The following is an 18386-nucleotide window of genomic DNA, read 5'->3' as shown; positions in this document are numbered from 1 at the left end:
GCGGGTGGGCAGTGGAAGGCTGCACTTTGTACTCTTCCATTTTCACCTAATAGCTTTCATTGCACGTTGAAGCTCCGGGGGTTAGAATGACAAAGGGCAAGGAGCTCAAGAAAGATTTCTGTCTAGACCTTATGGGTGGAAGACTCTTTGGGGAGCATTTGCTACAATGCAGAAAGCGACAGCCACTTTCTCAAGTGCAAATAGAATCGAGTGGATGCGGCGGCGGCTGTTTTCCCTGGCCTCTTACCATTTCTACTCATCTTGTTCTTGCTTAGAAGCAACTGAAAACTCCATGCTAAGACATTTCTTCCAACAGCTAACCTGGGTGTTTGCTAACAATTTTGGTCTAAAGCCTATTTATACTGAATAAGTGCCTATGGTGATATTGAATGCAGATCAAGTTATTTGGTCATGCCTTACTGGATCAGACCGATAGCTATCTAGTCTAGTTTCCAGCAAGATGATTGGCTGGTCACAAGGAGAGAATGAGAGTGATGACCTTCTCCAGATGTTGATCCCAGAGTGAGGTACATTCAGTGAATCTGCAGCAGAGTCCCCCAAACTTGGGTCTCCAGCTGCTGTTGGACTACAACTCCCATCGTCCCTAGCTAGCAGGACCAGTGGTCAGGGATGATGTAGAATTTTAGATGGTGGGAACTGGAGACCCAAGTTTGGGAAGCCTTGGTCTGTAGTCTGTGTACACAAATTGATGAGCTCTATACTCATACAATTATTAAATGAGGGAAGAGTCTGTGTACAGAAAACCTGAACTGCATAAATCAAAATGTGCATACTCTTTTTATTACTTTTGACCAGTGTAATGTGTGATGTGCAACGGGTAAGCAAGCCTTCTTAAAGCATGGAAAGAGGATGTGTGTCCCATGCAGCCTCTGTTGCTGCTCCCATGTCTTGCGGAAATGGCAGAGATCCAAAAATTTAACAGCTAACTTTAGTGTTCAGCTGCCAGCCGGATGCTGGTAGCACCCAGAACCTTGGGTTTTTAAGGAATTCAGCCACTATGTCACATCTTCTTCTGCATACACCTTATAAGCACAATAACTTTCCTGGTCCTGAAAGAAATGGCTTTCTGATTCAGGACATAATGGAAATTTATTTCATTTTGTTCTGCCTTACAAAACCAGGTCAGTTGGCAACTCTAATCCCCGCGTATCTGAAATGCGCTTGAAAGTAACAGAGCTTTGCACACTGCTCCATCCCGTCCCCGAGGTCATTCTTCCCCAAATGTGTCAAACAAAGGGCCAGCTGCATTATCTGACCACAGCTTGGTTACACATGCAAAGCAAGGGATGGGGGAGGAAGAAGAGAGGATCATCTATTATTAAAGTGTGAATGGCGGAGACTTTATGGCCCACTGAACTTGTATTGTGAAATAAGAACAGAAAGAGAGGCTCTCTGCTTACCTAGTGCCTTGGGCTCATGAGGCTACATCTGAGACACAACCAGAAAAGAAAATAGGGAGAAACTGTGTTATACTGGTTGTGGCTACCTAGATGAACCTCATGTGGGTTTAACACTCCATGGGTTGTGTTTTTTTGTTTTTTGATTAAAGGAGTTCTCTACCCACAGGAAATGAATTTCCACAGAGGCTAAACTATTGTGACCCTGTCAGCCAGGCGAAATAAGAATAGACTTCACCCTCAGAAATTTTTTTTGCAAAAAGCACATTTTTAACCCTGAGTACCCATCTCAGTCACCACAAAACACTCCCAAGGAAGGGTTTGCTTCAGACATGTTGGTTTTCCCCTCAACATTAGTATAGCAAGCCACAAAGACTGCAGGAAGCCCAAGTGAATACTGACTCTCCTAAAATACATTTGGCCATCTGGCTGACTCACTGACATTCATGTGGCCTTCCCACGTTGGGACATGATTTTCCTTTCTGGCAAATGTGTTCATGGTTAAGTAAACGATATTGTGCACAGAGGCCTTGAGGACTATTCTCTTATGCTTTTTGAGAACTGGCCTGTTCTGAGGGTGTTGATAATAACCTCATGGATTCCACACCCCATCCTCTCCTCCACAGTCATCCAGGAGATTGCGGTAGTTCAGGGGGACCAATTCACATGCAAAGACAGCAGCCGGTATGGAAAACCTGGATATTCCTTTATCAAACCTTTATAAAGTCTTCTTGCCCAGCATGGCCTTGAATGCCATTTGCCTAGGCTTTGCCCTCTGCCACAGTCTTTGGATTCTCACCATGTCCTCTGCATGATTCAAGAGGGAGCTAAAAAAATATGACTTTTTGTGTGTATATTTTGTTCAATGCAAGTTCCACCTGGTCATTCAACAGTTGAAAAACTGGGGGCTCAGTGTGCATCTTTTCCTGTTCCCTCTTCATGCCATTTTCCTTGTGTATCATGTCTATTAGATTGTAAGCCTGCAGTGAAGGGCTGATTTGTTTTTAAATCTTTGTACAAGTCTCTAGGACGCTTAAGCACTTTATGATGTTGATAATGAGGAAGCAGTCGCATATGATTGTCCTTCAGAGGTAATTGGTGCTAATGTACACTAACATTGTACACAATTGGATCAACTTGTGTGGAAGATTCTGCAGAAGAACTGCTACTTCTCATGCATGGGTCATAAGTGTGGCCAAGCCCTTAGGTGTGGACCAGTGAATATGTTTAAACTAGCTCAGGGTATTTTACTTGCAGGTAGGGATGGAGGAGAAATTTGATTTTGCTTGCATTTTAATGAGAACTACCTAATTCAGACATCTCAAACCAATAGGCAAACGCAAACCCAGCTATTCTTTGAAATTTTCATTTCTCCGAATTCTGCAATACAGTTCTCCAACCAAACAGTATGACCAAAAATGCATATACTGTGGAAGGGAGAGTTCATAAAAATGGTCATCAGTGAAGATTACGTTCAAAATGCATTATAATAGAGAAAACTGCTTGTAAAATATTCATATTACTCAAAATTGCATATAAAAAAAACCACACTAAAATGGAGAAAAGCAAACTAAAATGTTGACGAATTTTCATGAGGATTAAGAAAAGAAAAGAAATTTCAAATTGCTGTGGAAACATTGAAAACTGAATTTAAGACTGGAAAAATGAGAAACTGACAGATATTCCCACTCACCCCCTTGCAAGTGTATCCGCTTGATCCTTTGAGGTGCACTATGCATATGACATCCGACTTTCGTGCATGTCATTCCTATCTGGACATCAGACTTTTTGAGCAGGTGCTCAAATGTCAGGTGCTGCTCAGATGGCTCCCTTCTCCAAATCATGAGACAGCGCTTTGTGCGTGGAGCTTCTTTCGTAAAAACAAAACACTACTCTATTGGCCAAAGACCATTACAATATGAACCATTCAAGAGAGGGAGCAGAGGTTTGGCTTCACCCTACTTCCACCCGAAGCCCAACATGCTGGGGCGAATAAGCTCATAGTGTCTCTGGGCCAATGGATCCAATGGATCAGGGAATGTATGCATTTAGGCACAAAGTTCTAGTCTGCAATTCTAAACTTACTTGGTAGTATTTTCCTTTGAAATAAGTAAGGTGTGCTCTCTAGCATTCGGGCCCTGAATAACTTTAAAATGTCAAGAGCCTTGGAAGAGTATAATAAATGCTTTTAGAATATATTTGGGGAAGGATCTGCTTGCAACGGCAGCAAGCCTAAATAACAGGCCCACGGGCATCTCAAAGAGTCACGGCAGGTTGTCTGCAATTTAAAGAGCAACATATGAAAATGAATGGCTTCAGATTGGTCAACCCATGCTCTTGCCATTATGTAAAACATATGTTACTTATACAACATTTGCATGTAAGCTCATACATTTTGGTTACACATGGGTTATCTTGGAACCCTTAAGGCCCCTACCCTATTTGCAAATATTTGATTTAGATGGAGGCAAAGCTATCATGCAAACATAAACATATGCGGAATGGCGAGGGTAGTCAAAAATACAAATTGGCTTCTCTATTGTTAATTCACTTCCTGTTTCATGCATGTAGCTATCTGTCTGGATGTCTGTCTGCTTATCTCTCTAAGTACCCACATTGCTGGGTGTTAGTGATACAGTGGTACCTCGGGTTAAGAACTTAATTCGTTCTGGAGGTCCATTCTTAATCTGAAACTGACCAGGCTTTTGGTTCTTAACTCAAATCATACTGCAGTATGATTTATGGCCTATTTACATTCTTCTTGTTGGATGAAAACCTTTAGAAATGTCCTCCCCCCCCCCCCCCCGTGCGTTTAATTAGGGTTGCCATATTTCAAAAAGTGAAATTCCTGACACCCACAAAATTGTTCAGCTTTTTTAAAGGAAACCACCAAAAGCAGCTGTTTCTGCTGCTTTTTCCATCGCGTTGCCATACATCCGAGTTTTCACCGACATTTTGCCATTTTGGCAAAATTCCCCCCTGCCGCCATTTTTACACCCGAAAACCAGGGCATGTTAGGGATTTTCCTGACGTATGGCAAGTCTAGTTTAAGTTTTATTCAGAATAGACCCATTGCAGTTAATCAACATGACTAAGTTAGGTCCATTAATTTCAATAGATATACTCTTGAGTAAAAACCCTATGTATCTGGTTTTTTTCAATGGTTGACAAGCTTTTTTAGTATTTTAAAATATTTTGTAAGTTGCCTTAAGACATTTTTGTGCTGGCAGTTGTGGAAACTAGGCCTAGGCCAGGCCTGCTTCACAGGTAGGCACAGAAGGTGATTGACAGCTGGGAGGCCTTGCCCACCTGTCAAAGTGGCCCACCAGGGATGAGTGATCTAAAGGTCTGACCGGACAGGCTGAAACGGTTCTCCACCCCTGCTATAGACCTCTTGCTACGTCTCTCCCAATACTGTTGCACTCTAAGCTGTTCTGCACCCTTGCTCCCTCTTTTGCAGCCACAGTAAACATTGAAGTATGCCCCCCAATCTGCCATGGCGGTGATCGACATCTAGCTCATCCATGTTTACATCTGGTCAGGCTGGAAGAGGGAGGCAAGGGGAATGTTTAGTTACATCTACTTTTCTAATTATTTTTACAAACTGAGTATCCATCACAGAAATGGCTCTCACCTCTGCCACGTTTGCTCATGATGACGTACTGTGGCAAGCTGTTACATACGTAGAAAACAGGATGGCAAGAGCCCCCACTTCCCGCCCTCAGTGTAAATCTGCCTGAGTATTACTAAAGAACTATAGCAGTAATGATGCTCTCCCCCTGCCTTCCTCTCTTTCCTTCCAGATGTTTTTCCTTTTATTTTCATGCAGGGATTGTCACTGTTTCCATAACACAGTAAATCAGATTATTCTTTTGATTCCTTCCACAAGTATAGGGCTCTGAATCCTGTAGTGGCTAGTGAGCGAGAAACCCACTGGAGTCCTCTATATATGTTTACTTAGTCTCAATGTAAAAACATTTTTTAAGCAGGCAGACATCTGCCAGAGCGGGTAGTCTTTTCATTGATTGCTGCTATAGGAGCCCTGGAGACAGCAGAACTGATCCACGCTGAACTAAAGTTTCCATAAATCTGCCAGGCCCAAATCCTCCAGTGGCCTCTCATCCGGCTGCTTAGAGCTTGTTTCCTTGCTTTTGATCCATGCTGGTGCCAAGTTCAAATAAGCCTCCTCGTTAGCAGAATCCTTGAAACTAACACCCTGGCCCTAAACCTTTTGGAAACACCGAAGTCTCTTCCTTCTGTTGAATGCCTTCCTCTATTCAAATGGAAACCAGGATTTTCTTAATGGGTTTGGGCCCAAGATGCCTGGCTCAATTGACCTGTCCTTCCCTGCTGAAGGCAGTTTTCCTTGTGTGTCCTGGAGAGATCACCCGCATGCTGCTCAAAATCTAAACTGGAAGGAATTTAATAGATGTGGAAGATCCATCTGCTAAGATCTGTTTCTTATGTGTCACACAGAGATTAATCTCTGCTCCAGAAAAAAAAGTGCACCCTTTCAATGTATGCAAAACTGTATAAGCATTGGTTTCCACCGCAAGCGCTCAGATGGGGAAGAAACTGCCTAGGCAAGAGATTAAGGGGAAGTATGATATGGAAAGGGCTTTCAGTCACATAGAAAATGCAGCAAACCCCTTTTCTGTTGCCCCAGCGGCAGGACTAGAACAAATGAGTAGAAATTGTGGGGATGCAGATTTAGGGTAAACATTAGGCAAGTGTTTCTTTCTAATAGCAAGAGCGAAACAGACCATCTTGGGAGCTGATACACTCTCCTTCCCTGGAGGCAGAGGCTGGGCAATCATCTGTCAGGCATACTGGAGCTGCATCCTGGATTGTAGGCTTAGACTAGATGACATCCAAGATCCCTTCCAGATCTCTGATTCTATGTTTTCTGGAAAGCCAACAATCCAATCCGTAGATAACCAATAAAAAGTGGGTTTCCAGTACCCTGTGATTGGACCCTACATAGCATCAGTAATGTTTGACAGATGAATCATGTAGGATTGGTGGGTTGTAGGGGAAGTTTCTGTCCTGATCTTTACTGAAGTTTTTAATCAAAAGATAACACAGAGATGAGGAAAGCAGAAATATACCGCCTAATGCCTAGCATTAAAAAATAATAATAATGTGAAGGCACCCAAGGATTTCAACTTCATTTGAAGAATGTATTTTGAAGAATGATAAAAGTTTGATTATATTTAATTTGCTGGGTGTGTATGTGCCTTTTGTCTATTCAGGATTACATCTTCAATATGAACAATCAAAAAGATAAACAAACACATAAATACAAATACAAAAACCCTGAGAGCAACTGAGCTGAGGTTCTCATGTAGTTACAATACTGCAGTAAAATGCCATCATATTTGCTACCAGAACACACGAGGATCATTAATACTGGGCCCATTTGTTTGCAATTAATAAAACAGCTGTCCATAATATGACCTTTGGGTGACCTTGAGATATTTTCTGTTAGCCGAAGGCGCAGACCTTCAAAGCCGTCTTGTGCTATCCCTCAGTAGAAAGAAAGTAGGATTAAGAATCTCGTTTAACAGACGGGTGAGATTAAGTTGCCATTTGGGATCACATGAGGCCCTTGCTTCCTATGGCTATATCAGAATCTATTTAGAGGACCCTGACACCTGCAATATTCCAAACAGTAGATGGTAGATTCATAAACAGAAGATGGCATGAACAACAGAGCGCCAGCTATTGCTTCGCAGCTCTCCCATCTGTCATGCTTTTCTGTGCCATCAATTATGGACAATGTCCAGTCATCTTGATGGAGCAGATTGTTCCGCTTGCTCAATAGCCAATATGGATTTCTGGTCACGAAGCTAGCTGTACTAGAAAGATAAATTTATGAAAGGTACCATCATTTACTGCTGTTTCCTATTCAACTTGCTACAGGAAGCATTCAAGAAAGAAAATGGAACCAGTTGCAAAAATGTGGGAAGGGCCTCTCGATGATGGAACAGGGGAAGGAGGAGGAATCAAGAAAGGGTTGGGGAAAGCCGAAGGGCAGATGAGCCCAAAGAGCAAAACTTCAAGATGATTTAGTGCAAATTAGATACTCTGTAACTTCCCCCCCCCCCCAAGGGTGGTGCCCTAGGCTGCTATTCAGCGCATACTTGTGAGTGAAATGGATATTCTAATCCAAGCAACTGTTGTCTAGAGTTAATTCTGCCATAATAGTGACAATAAAAATCTGATATTCCTCCTTCCTTCTCCTAGTCCTCAAGCCCACTGAATCCTGCTATACTGCATGATCAGACTGAATGGAATAACACGATTCTTCTCGTACAGAAAATTGGGTCCAATCAGTAGTTATTTGCATCTATCTCTGTTGATGTGAATCTTAAGTCTAATACCTCACGAGGGCTTTCATTTTTTTTATTTTTTTTAAAAGAGACCGTTTTCTGTTCTAATATTTGGGAATCATGACTAGACTTTTAAAAGCTAGTGTGCAGGACAATCTGGTGTGTGCAATGTTTCTGTGTGGAGACTTAGGGCTGGATTCAACTAATGAGTCCCACTAGAGAAAGCCAGCGCAACATCTTCCACTGGTGCAGTGGAGCTTTCTGACCGTCCTGTGCCATCCAAATTTGCTTAAGAGTGTGTGTTGGGGAACCAGCAGAACAGGGTGGAGAGGAGAGAGAGAGATAATTCCATCTGGCAAGCTGCCATGGTTGCACTGGTGGTACAATTTCCTTAGCACTACATTAAATTCCTTCCATTATCTGGACGGTGGTTATCTAGGCAAAGTTTCTGGGGATTTATCAATGGCCAGGGAAAAACCAAGCTCCATTTTATAGATACAGCTAGAAAATGTTGCTATCCACATGCAAAGTATCCACACAAAATAAGATGAGCCTGCTGGACCAGGTAAATGGCTTGTCTAATCAAGCATCATTTTCTTAACTAGATGTCTATGTGAAGCCCACAAGTGGGGCCTAAATGCAAGACCAGCTTCCAGTGTATGGTATTCTAAATCATCCTGCCTCAGACACGGAGGCACTTACATGCTCCCTCCTAAATGTCTGCCAGACTCTACTTCAGAGATGGTCCCAAGATGAACAATGAAGAAATTCCTGCTAAATTGGACAGTGGAAAGTGATGAATGTGGAAGACATTTTTCGTACGCAATGTGGCATTAGCGTACATATCTATTTCTATCTAGCATGACAAAAGGTATTCCTTTAATATATATGATATTTACCACATCCTGGTGATGTTTTGCTTCTTATGGATCTTCAAGACCTGGTCTTGAACAACCAGAGTAAATGTCTTCATAGTTTTCTGTGATGAAGCATTCACACACAGAAGTCATCACAATGTTGCGGTCATCAAATGATTGACATGCATATGTGAACTTGCTCCTAATGATAATGACAAAAAAACTCACCTCATGGTAATAAACTGACAGATGCATTTGTAGGTCATATGTTCTAGATCAGGTTTTATAGTATTTTTTATTTATTGTTGTTGGTTGATTTTTTTAAAAAAAAACCTATTCTTGTTTTATGGTATTATTGTGCTGATAGGTGCCACTGTTTGTTTTTATTGTACTCTGGGATCTCTGGCAATGAATGGTGGGTAAGAAATGCTTTAAATAAATAAATACATGCTGCTCTGAAATATTAAAAAACCTCTCATTTGAGGATTATGCAAAGGTATACAGCCAAAATCAAGTAAACAGGCCATTTATAGAATTGATAGCCAATCATACAGTGACTGCTGGCAGGGCTGTTTTACAACATTTTCAGGTCATAATTGACTGTCACTTTAGCGTGGAATGAGCCTCAATTACTGCACAGAGATTATGGCTCTTCCTAAAGAATTCAATACTGCCTTTGCTTTAAGAGTTTGCTTTAAACTCTCCATTACAGGATAATGGCCTGCACAACCGCAGCATCAAAGATAAAAAACAAAAGGGGGAAAACAACAGCAAGCCAGTTCCTTTCTCACCTTTGCAGAGGAAGACAAGCCAGAGTAAAGCAACGTTTGCGCTAAGGTTAGAATGGGAAAACTGGCTTATAACTCCTGTTCTTTTCAAAATTTTGTTGGGCATTGGTTCTTCTGAGTAGCTTTTTTAAGAGACAGAATAACTCATTCATTTGTCTGACGTCATGTACAGATCATTGTATAAACATCAATAGCTGCTCGGCAAACCTCTGGACTGCAACATGCTCTCTCTCTCTCTCTCTCCCCCTCTCTCTCTGTGTGTGTGTGCGTGTGTGTGTGTGTGTGTGTGTGTGATCCAGTTGCCTCTACTACTCAAGCAGCTATTGATTGATTAATCACAAGGCTAGAACTGGAGCTGCTAACTGATGATAATGACCTGAACTGCAGGGCCTGCATCTGATATGGGGTCATGGAGACAGGTTGAGGGTACTGTTGGTGCACCACTCACCATGCTGCCCTACAGCCTCCCCGACTGAGTTGGCCAAGGCTGTCTTTGATGTGGTTTTGGAGGAACCTAGGACTCTCATGCTGGTTGACCTCAATACCTATGCCTTGGTTGCCTTAGGGCCAGCTCAGGCTTTCATGGCAATCGTGACACTGTCTCAGATGGTCATTGGTTAGTCCACCTCCTGGCAGGATTCAGAGTTTTGGTGGCAGTCCTACCCTGCAGAAGTCCACCCCACCCTAGACACCATTCATGCAATTAGCAATTGTGTGAACGCTTCCTTTTTTAAAAGCAAGCAGTGGTGGAGTGGTTGCCCAATCCAGCTGTAGGGGTGTAGGAGGTTTTCAACCTCTTGTCTTCAGTTGGGGTCCTAATCCAAACTGGGGCCTTGCCAGTTTGCATTGGAAGGAAAGCTCCCATTCATGCCAGTAGAAGCTGCCCTTCCAATGCAAGTAAGCGCTGGAGAGGTTGGAGAACCAGATCAGGATCAGAGCAGGGGCCAAAAGGTTAAAACCTCCTACCTGTATACTTCCTAGGGTTCTGGTCTGGATTGGGGCCCCAATACCCGCTGTTCACTTTAAAAAACCAAACAACCATGGAATTGCTGGTTATGTGACTAGCATCATGTCTGGTATGGCACAGAGTCTGAGTATCTCTTTCTCCTAGAATGGGGTGTGGTGGTCAGCACTCTCCTGGTTTTTAAAAAAATAAGTGGGCGACCCTTATTTTATGAGCTTCAGGAATTTGAAAGAATTTGGGGTCAAGGTTGTATGGTAGGCATACTTTTCCCACTGGAGGATTGAAAAAAACACACACACAAGGCCAGGGACTCAGTTTGGTTAGGGAACACAGGCGGCTCCTTGGTACAGAACTGTACCATTGGACCATCCAGCTAACTGGCAGTGGCTCTCCAGGTTTTCAGCCAGGAGCCTTTCCCAGACTTGTTGGGAGATGCCAGGGATTGGACCCAGAGTCTTCTCTGTGTAAAGCAGATGTTCTGCCACTGGGCTGCAGTCCCTTCCCCTGCCCTCCTCTATGTACACAACACAATGGTTATTTCAGTCCTGGTCAGCGTGGTGTGGTGGTTAAGAGCGGTAGACTCGTAATCTGGTGAACTGGGTTCGTGTCTCCGCTCCACATGCAGCTGCTGGGTGACCTTGGGCCAGTCACACTTCTTTGAAGTCTCTCAGCCCCACCCACCTCACAGAGTGTTTGTTGTGGGGGAGGAAGGGAAAGGAGAATGTTAGCCGCTTTGAGACTCCTTAGGGTAGTGATAAAGCGGGCTATCAAATCCAAACTCTTCTTCTTCACTCACAAAACACACAGCCTAAAATTGCCACTTGGTTACATAGGCCTGCCTCGAGGGCTTTTGCTATTGTAGCACTTCCACGGCAGTACCATTTCGTAGGCAGAACAAGGGTGTCCTGGCTGCGCTTGCCCCAAAGTGGTGTAACATTGCTGTTGGGAGCAGGTTCCTCTTTCACAGGATTAACAAATACTGGATATCAGGTATCAGATGCCAAATACTGAATTTCAAATATGTGTCGGAGAGCTGACACCCAAGCCTGGAAACATCTGCGAGTGCAAATCTATTTCAGCACTAATTACCATCTCTTCTGGATTGCACCAGCTTTTTTCAGAGACTTTCTTTGTACGTTGCACCGTGACCTCGGCGATTCCCTTTGCTAGAAGCAAGCTAGGTCAAACACAGTGCACATGCGGGAATTGTCATCAAAATCTAGTTCCTTTCAGTGCTCCATAATGAATTCACTATGTCGCTGCCAAATTCAGTCCTATTATAGGCAAAAATATGTCCACAGCCACTCTCCAAAATAGTCCCATCATGTCAGTTTTCTTGTCTTAATTTATGGCACTTGTTTTCTGACTCCATGCGTATTTATGTGCAGCTGGGACTCTTGCTCTAGCACAGGCCAATTAATCTGGCAAAATTCCTTTTAAGTGAGTTCTCCACTTATTCTGTATTGTATATATTGTGCATTCACAGTCGGTTCTCAGGCCAAACTTGCTACGATTGGAATGCACAATGGCAGGAACTCCCAGAGTTTCTGTTTGAATGTTACATTCACGAGTGATTCCATCTGCTTGCAAGAAAAGAAAAGAAAAGAAAAGAACTGTTGTTGCGTGTTCAGACCCTGAAACCTCCCCCCTAAATAAATCCACACATGACTCAAAATTTTGGTTTGGTTTTTGACAAAATTTAGGCCACAACTTTATTGATTACAGAAAGCGACTGGTTGCATAGGCTCTGGTTCGACTAGCTCCCTGCCATGCAGGTAGCGCTGACCCAGGGTTCTAGCATAGGTCAGCCAAGGGTGAACACCTGGATAAGCGGAAAGCCAGGAACGGGTTAAGTCCGCCACCCAAATGTCCCCCTGGACTCAGACACGGGCACAACCCCCTCTCAGGGGTTGACCAAACCATTGAGTCCCTAGATTCCTTTAACGGAATACCCTTCACATAGGGATGGTGAAAGCGTTCTCCCATCCCTATCACCTGAACCAGAGCCTATCCACAACCTTACAAGTTGTGACGATTTGCTACGCGGCAGGCGAAACCCAAATGGCAACAGCCAATCAGCCACGTGGGGAAAATTCCTGCCGTGCCCCTGTCCCAATGACAGACGACACACGAAAACATAGCAAGGTCAAGCACAAAGCCCTAAAAGTAGGGAGAGGTGGGCGGGTGTTCTGAATGCACGCGCCGAAAGAGGAAGCTCTGGGTCACATGCATGGGCATAAATAGGTCCCTTAAACCATTTGGACTGTGTCCCATTGGCCAGATGGTACCCAGCTTCAAGGGACCTACCAATCGGGTGTTGTGGCTGACCAATCATACCCACGAACAACACAGGGTGTTGGTTTGCCAGGTCTCACCGCAAAACGTGCCCTCTTTAAGGGAGGACCCGATTTCTGTAATTTCTTAGTCTGTTATGACTTGATTCTTACTGCAGACTAAAGGTAATATGTTCAGCTAAATCCCAGGGTAGGTAGCTTCAAAATCATAAACACTCAAACCTTTGGCTAGTAGTCATTCTCTTTTAGCCCTACAGCTTCATCCATAAAATGAGAAGAATAGTGGCCTATCTGAAAGGGGGGTTGTGAAAATAAATGAAGTAATATTGGTAAAGTAGTTAGTATGCTTAAAAATGTAAACAGAAATGATTATCGAGGGTCAGTACAGCCAAATAAGAAAGGGTACAGGTAAAGAAGGGGGAATAGGAGTGTATTGGCAAATGTATATGATTTTGAGATTGTGAACAAAAGAAGAGGGAAGCAAAGCCCTGCTCTTTCCTTTTGCAAAGCTGGGCTTAGTAACCATGAGGGCTTAATACTTGATTTTAAAACCAGGGCTGTCATCTGAAGGAATCAACATTCTTTGCCAGATCTCAGATGGAACGGACTCTTCCGACTGTGCCCCTCACTCCGTAAATCTCCGCATCACATTCCATTTCCTCTCTGGCCCACTAATAAGACCAGCCGCAATGGTTGAGATGCAATGTTAGCTGCTGGAAATGCTTTAGGAAACATTGGCAGCATCTTTATTTTTAAACATGGCTCGCACTGTTTCTGCTAATTACATTGGCCATATTAATGGCACAGACTGTTCATTTTCAGGCGATGCTGAAAAGACTACCTAGAGAGGCGTTATTCTCCCCAGCACGGTGTCAGATGTCACCTGGTAGGATATTAAAACCAAGGTGAGATCGTGTTGAAAAATATTTTCTTTTACTGTACAGTAACTCATAGAGCACTGTTGAGTTCAAGAGAAATCCCTTTGCTGGAGAAACGTTAATGCAGGCTGCCAAAGGGGAGAGATTTTTCCACAGTTCACAGTTAGTGTAAGCCTTCACTACCACAAGACATGCTGTCCTGGAATGAACGGCCCTTTTAATGAGAGCTGAAGTTCATCGTTTCATACCTCTGCTAAAAAGACAATCAAGTTAGAAAAGCGAAGCTTTGATATTCCTACCCTTGGCTTAATTTCTTTTTAACACAAGCACTAATTGGGTTTAAACAAACCAGGGTAGCACATAATAGATTTAACAGACTTTATTTCAGTGAGATGACACCAAATTTGGTGTATTCAGAAAACACAGGCTCCCTGCTTTTATGAGGTAATTATGACTTAGCGTTTACTGTCTCCCTGATGAGGCTGTGGGCTGCTTTTAAAGTGGCTCTGGGATGAATCTCAGAAATACAATTTACAGTCAGTCCTTTTTGGCATGTAAAACACGGGGGGGCATCTATCTATCTATCTATCATCTATCTATCTCTCTATCTCTATCATCTATCTATCATCTATCTATCATCTATCTATCTATCTATCTATCTATCATCTATCTATCACTATCTCCCCAGCAATTTTTCTTCTGCATTTCTTCACTCTTGCTTTTCTCCAAAACAGTGCTGATAATTTTCTTTCTCCTATAGAAAACATTTGCTGCCTCATCAGGAACAGTTTTTTCTTCTTCTGAAGGCAAAAGTTGTGAGGATGTGTGTAGAGCACAATATTTTCCCTTGCAGCAGATACTTAAGAGTTTACAAGGGTAAATTCCTCTTGCTTCCATTTAGAAGCAGCCATCAGCTGATAAAAGTGTGAAGGCTGGGTCCTTTGGTAGTAAACTCGCTGCTCCCTTTCATTCAGTTCCAGCTTCCATTGGAACGAAGTATCTGGCTAGATGTCTTGGAATGTCTTCACAGTTGCTGCGGCAATGAAGGTCAACCTGACCTGCGCTACAGCTCAATGGCCTGAAAATACGACTACATATAGCTTCAAGAAGCACAACACTGTTCTGTTCTTGCTTTTACTACATTGAACGATCATGGAAACTTGGTTTGAACAGAGCAGGGCACTTGTAAGATAGGGTTGTCTGGATTTTCCCAGAAATATCCAGAATACTGCACTCTGCAGCACTGTCTGGGTGGAAGAGAATAAAAAGCTCAACAACTTTGGCAACAGTTTGAAATATGGCAACACTATGTGAGACAACCAGAAGCAAATACCTGCAAATATTTGAAATGGGCACTAATTTCAACTGTTTCCCTTTCAGTTTTGAATGCAAGTTTTGGAATTTCAAAAATTGAAGTGATTCCTGTCATTTGGTGAACAGATGTATGGAAAGAAGCACCTCTTTTGGATTGCAGCACATGTTCTACATGCCTTTGGCTCCCTTTTGCTCCAGAGTTGTGTCCTTATTCTTGTTTATTTTCTGTCCCACCAGCATTGCTCCACAATGCCTTCTGAGTTGGTATGCTCTGTCACCACAGGAAAAACCATCAGTGCTCCACACAGCAGATCCCCCTTGTTCAACGATCCTGTGGAAATCGCTTGTTATGTTGTTCAAAGTGCAAATGCAGAACTGGGCAATGGGCCTTTAAAGGGAGATCAGAGTAGGCTGCAGGTCCAGACCACCTAGCCCTCATAAGGCATAGTGTGCTGCTGAGACAGCAGGTCTCTTGGGTGAGTTCTAGCCAGCACCTGTTCAGCATCTTGACATACCAAGGTGTGTCTGGTGTGATCTGGTCCTGCCTGTTGTGCCATACCTTGCCTATTGTGATCTGACATAGCCTGTCTTGACTTTGCTCTAACACATGTGACTCTGCTCTTCTGGATGTGACCCAGCTCATCCAGTAAGTGCCACGTCTTAAACCAGCTGGGAGCCATGAGCCAATCTGGGCCAGGACAGGGCTATATTAAAATTTAAACCCACCATAATTGCTTGGGAGAAGAGAAACATCAGACCCTCCAAGTATCCCTATTTTCCAGGGACAGTCCCAGATTTACACAAGCTGTACTGGTTTCTGATTTGATCCTTGAATGTCTCATTTTCCCTTAGAATGTCCCTATTTTCATTGGAGAAATGTTAGAGGGTATGGAGTTATACAACCCTCAAGCCAAGGAGATAAGTAACTATACAACCTCTAGAAAACATCTGAAAGCAGTCCTGTTCAGGGTCGTTTTTTATTTTTAATGTTTTGTCATGTTTTTATATATGTTGGAAGCCACCCAGAGTGGCTGGGGCAAGCCAGTCAGATGGGTGGGGTATAAATAATAAAATTATTATTATTATGGAATAGGACAAGAATAGGCAACCTAAGGCCTGGGGGCCAGATCCAGCCCAATCGCCTTCTCAATCCGACCTGTGGACTGTCAGGAAATCAGCATGCTTTTACATGAGTAGAATGTGTCCTTTTATTTAAAATGCATCTCTAGGTTATTTGTGGGGCATAGGAATTTGTTCTTTTCCCCCCCTTCAAAATGTAGTCCGGCCCACCACATGGTCCGAGGGACAGTGGACCGGCCTGCAGCTGGAAAAGGTTGTTGACCCCTGGAATAGGACATCCCTATTTTCATTGGAGAAATGTTGGAAGGTATGCAACGTGTCTGCTATTGTTATGTTTTTTTCTTTTACACAGAAAACTCTGTAAAGTGCTGATGGTACCAAATAAATAAAAGGTCATTATTGCTTATTATTTGAGGAAGGGCCTCTACAGCATGCAGAAATTCAGGAGTTCAATCCCCGGCATCTCCAGGTATGCATGGGGAGAGACCTGCCTGAAATCTTGGAGAGCTGTTTCTGGTCAGTGTAAACAATACAGGACTCGATGAACCAAATATCTGACTCTTCATAAGGCAACTTCCCATGGCCCTGTGCAATTTTCACACCAAACGCTCAATACAAGTTTTGTACCTGCAATTTGAATGGAAAACCAATAGATAAAATTTAGAGTGACTTATCTTGCATGAGAAACATTCTCATATCCACCCAAACGGCATATGCAAGAAGGCATTTAACATTGTCCATGTAAATGTCCCAAGAACAGGCAACACAAGGCAAAGTCATACTTTCTGTCTTGGCAACAGACATGAGGGGAAGAGTTTGTTTAACATTACATTTTTCTCCATGGGAATCATTTATGGGCTCATTCCCATGAATGAAAATGGTAACATCAGAAGCAGAGCAAAGAATCCTTCTTGACAGTCCTAATGTATCTCAGGGAACCCTATATGCTTGATGATGCTATTTGGAATTGGGAACGAAGATTAAATGAGTGACATGATCATTACTTGGGCTAGGCAGTGAAAAGGTATCCTAGAGCAAGCAAATGAGCAGACAGAAGGAAAAGAGCCAAGGATGAAATGTTGAGACAGCCCACATGAGATTTAAAGCTACTACCAGGGAGGAGAAAGAGGACACTAGAGGAGACAAGTAGAAAATGCTAGAGAGGCTCTGGGACCTGCTTTGTAAAGGAGAGCAAAGGGAGGAGGTTATAACCCTTGAACTCAGACCGAGGAAGGGAAGGCATTTAACCAACTGAAATGAACTGTTGTTAACTATTATTTACCAATATGGGCACTGACCAATTTTCTCTGTCTCTGTGAAAGGGAACAAATTGTGCAGACAGATATTGCCTCAAAAATTTCCATTTCATAAAATAATGCACTACAGGGTTTTTTTTATTTTAATAAAACTAGTGCTAGGCCATATCCACATATGGGATAAATGTGTAGGGAAACGGGTAAGGAGAGAGGTATACTTTTCTTCACTGCATGCATGGGCATGCAGTATAGATAACAGGTACCCGGTGGGCTTGTATGCTCACTGTGGTAAAGTGACCTCTCTTCCGCTCTGAGTTGCTATACGTGGGTTTGCCTGCCTAAAGGAAGTGCCCTTCCAACCCTTTTAGTCAAAATGTTTTCCCCTGACGGTTCACAAGTAGCACTAGTGCACAGTACTGCTCTGAAATGGAGCACAAATGGGTTTGGGAGAGGGATCTAGAGAGAGGGAGGGAGTACTTCTGGACTGTCACTGTTTTTGGATGAGATTCAATCACATCCCTGCAAATTCAGCTTATAGTTGATAGGAGGTTTTGTGCAACAAACTCACTTCACCAAGAAGACTGAACTTTTTGTGATAACAAAAGTGACGGGGGAAATGCTCTGGAAAGCATTTTGGTTTGGCATGATGTCATCTAGCTTCCCTGCAAACAAATGCTCATTAAATAGCTAACCTTGCCTAACCTCTGTGCAAAGCAAACCTAGACGAATCCTCAAAAATCAGGTTGTCTGGAAGCACCCAGAAAGCGAAGGCACATTAGTGAGTTTTCTTTCAGTATTTGATGCTTGAAGCTGTTGCTTCATGTTTGCTAGGATAACACAGTTGGTAGAACATGAGACTTAATCTCAGGGTTGTAGGTTCAAGCCCTGCATTGCCGGGGGTTGGACTAGATGACCTTCGTGGTCCCTTCCAACTCTACAATTCTATGATTCTATGTTCCTTCACAGTAAGGCTGTTCTTGCCAGTATTACCCAATAAGTTCTGTTTTATGAGGTGCCTGGGCTATGTGCTCCACGTCTGGTATCAACTCAGTCAGTGGGATGTCTAGGAGAAAACTTCCAGTGCTTGGGGCTGTGCTTTGCAATGCTGAATGGCTTTAAAAATATATATATATGATTTAAATTATGGTCTCTTAGCATGTGCGCACACAGAGTCCCTTGAGAGACTGGTGACATTTTGCAGCCAC

General features: G+C 43.0%; 2 long non-coding RNA genes across 4 annotated transcripts in view; one reads left to right on the top strand and one right to left on the bottom strand.

Annotated features, from left to right (window-relative positions):
* LOC309348364 overlaps positions 1-17341 on the top strand; it is a 39381-nt gene extending 22040 nt beyond the window's left edge. For all 3 annotated transcript variants that reach the window (XR_014159352.1, XR_014159353.1, XR_014159354.1), the window contains 3 exons: positions 9320-9444; positions 13476-13558; positions 14292-17341. This is a non-coding gene — a long non-coding RNA (uncharacterized lncRNA). The remainder of the gene's footprint in view (positions 1-9319; positions 9445-13475; positions 13559-14291) is intronic.
* The window catches only part of LOC309348387, a 48718-nt gene that overhangs the window by 12064 nt on the left and 18268 nt on the right, over positions 1-18386 (bottom strand). The window lies entirely within an intron of this gene.

The sequence above is a fragment of the Podarcis erhardii genome, assembly GCF_964252035.2.
Source record: "Podarcis erhardii genome assembly, chromosome: 8".
NCBI classification, from domain to species: Eukaryota; Metazoa; Chordata; class Lepidosauria; order Squamata; family Lacertidae; genus Podarcis; species Podarcis erhardii.
Note: the sequence above shows the minus strand (reverse complement) of the source record. Positions and strands in the feature narration are given on the sequence as shown.